At 35.2% G+C, this 2,619-nt stretch overlaps 1 pseudogene; it reads left to right on the forward strand.

Annotated features, from left to right (window-relative positions):
- The first annotated feature begins 1,021 nt into the window (after positions 1 to 1,021).
- On the forward strand, positions 1,022 to 1,966 carry LOC100406685 (synaptophysin-like protein 1 pseudogene; annotated as a pseudogene).
- The last annotated feature ends 653 nt before the right edge of the window (positions 1,967 to 2,619 follow it).

The raw sequence follows: 2,619 nt of genomic DNA on the forward strand, positions 1-2,619 counted from the left end.
TCTTGTAAGAAAATTGAGTCAATAAGCTAAAACATTTTAACAGAAATAAAGTCTAGGACTAGATGGCTTAACTGGTGAATTCTACCAAATATGTAGAGAGGAATTAATCAAATCTTTCTCCACTTGCTAAAATACTGAAGAGGAGGCAATACTTTCAACATCATTTTATGGGGCCAGACTTATTCTGAGACTAAAGCTAGATTTAAAACACAGAAAGAAAATTACAGACCAATATTCTAGATGAATACAAATGCAAATATCCTCTGAAATTTCCTAGAAAACCAAATTCAATAGTGCCTTAATAGAATCACATACCATGACCAAGATTTCTCTCAGGGATGAAAGGACTATTTACCTATGAAAAAAACCCAGAACCTAAAGTACAATTTTAAAAAAAGAAAAACCTATGTGTTTTCAACGTGAAAAGAAAAAAGACTATCAGTATGATACAACACATAAACAATTAACAGTAAAAACCACTTGATCACCTTCATAGATACAGAAAAAGATTTTGACAAAACTCAGCACTGTTTATAATTTTTAAAAAAGTAGAAATTGAAAAATATAGCTTTATCACAGTCATTGAAAAAAAAAGAGAGAAAGCTTTTCTCCTATAATCAGGGATAAGGCAAGAATGTGTACTTTTAACAGGTCTATTCAACATAGTACTAGAAGTCCCAGCTAGAGAAATAAGGCGAGAGAAAAAAATAAAAGGCAACCAAATTAGAAAAAGAAATAAAAGCGATTCTATTTACATAGGATATGATTTAGAGGTAGAAAACACAGTAGATCCCATATAAAAACTGTTAGAACCAGTAAATGAATTCAGAAAATTTCCAGGATACAAAATCAACATATAGAATCAGTTGTGTTTCTACACATTAACAAAGAACAATTTTCAAAAATAAATTTAAAAACAATACTATTTGCAATAATATCCAAAAGAACAAAAAACGCACTTACGAATTATCTTAACCAAGGAAATGGACGACAATAAAACATTGATGAAAGAAATTGAAGGAGACACAAATAAATGGAAAGATATCCTGTATCAATATTGGAAGCCTTAATACTGTTAAAATATCAGTACCTCTTCCTCGCCGCCCGGCTGCTGGCGTCTCCTCGGTCCCTTCCTTCTCCGCCCTGCCGTCCTGACTCTCTCCCACTCCTTCCCTCAGAGGATGTCCGGCTTCCAGATCAATCTCAACACGCTCAAGGTGCCACTTGGCTTCATCAAGGTCCTCGAATGGATTGCTTCTATCTTTGCTTTTGCCACCTGTGGAGGTTTTAACGGCCAAACAGAAATCCATGTGAGTTGTCCTCCCACAATTACTGAGAATAAAACTATTACAGCTGGTTTTGGTTATCAACTCAGGTGTAACGAGGCATCATTTCAGCCACCTCCAGGTGTAAACGTATGTGATGTAAATTGGAAAAGTCTTGTCCTCATAGGCGTTTACCCTCCTTCTGCACAATTCCAAGTTACCTTTGCTGCCTTTGTGTTCCTGTACTGCATTGCTGCCCTCCTGCTTTATGTTGGCTAAAGGAGCCTATATCCAGGTAGTCACACACTTCCTGTAATTGACTTTGTCGTTATGCTTATTCCCACTTTTTTATGGTTGGAGAGCACTTCAGCCCAGGCTGTAGCTCCAACAGATATTAAAATAGCTACTGGTCACAATATTGTTCAGAAACTTTCACCTTGTAAGAAGAAAGAAGGGCTGTGTTACTTTGGCTCTGTGACCAGTATGGGATCCCTAAATGTATCTGTGATCTTTGGCTTTCCAAATATGATACTTTGGGTAGGAAATGCTTGGTTTGTGTACAAGGAGACCAGCCTACACAGTCCATTAAATATGTCTGACTGTCATAGCCAAGGAGATATTTCACCTCCTGATGAAATATAATTAAAGGGAGAAATACACTGTATAAAGTATATGTTGATACTATGACATGTTGCCAACCTCTTGAGAAGCATTAGTTGTTTCTAATAAAAGTCATAGCTTTGCCAATATATTGGTGGGTTGAAAATTTTGCTGACTTTTTTTTTACCTAAAGTGTGTGCCTTTTCTAGAAATTTAAGATGTAAATGTATTCTCACATGTAAATTTGAAAGTTCAGGAGACTATTATGAGATGATACACATTTTTAAATGAACAGCAATTTTTTCACTAAGCTGTTTCCTCCTTAAGCCTTAACATGTATCTTCATTCAGAAAACAGTTATATTATCCTACCATAGTAGGAAGAAAAATCTTTATTTGGAGTATCACTACTGTAAGATTGCACAGATCATATATCTAAGACCTATCTTTGCTTAAAAAGGATATAAAATCAATGTGCAAAAATCACAAGCATTCGTCTACACTAATAACAGACTTAAAGAAAGTCAAATCAAGAACGAACTGCCATTCACAATTGCTACAAAAAGAATAAAATACCTTGGAATAAAACTACAAGGAATGTAAGGGACCTCTTCAAGGAGAACTACAAACCACTGCTCAACGAAATCAGAGAGGACACAAACAGATGGAGAAACATTCCATGTTCATGGTTAGGAAGAATTAATATCATAAAAATGGCTATACTGCCCAAAGTAATTTACAGAATCAACACTATC

Source organism: Callithrix jacchus, chromosome 4, assembly GCF_049354715.1.
Source record: "Callithrix jacchus isolate 240 chromosome 4, calJac240_pri, whole genome shotgun sequence".
NCBI lineage: Eukaryota > Metazoa > Chordata > Mammalia > Primates > Cebidae > Callithrix > Callithrix jacchus.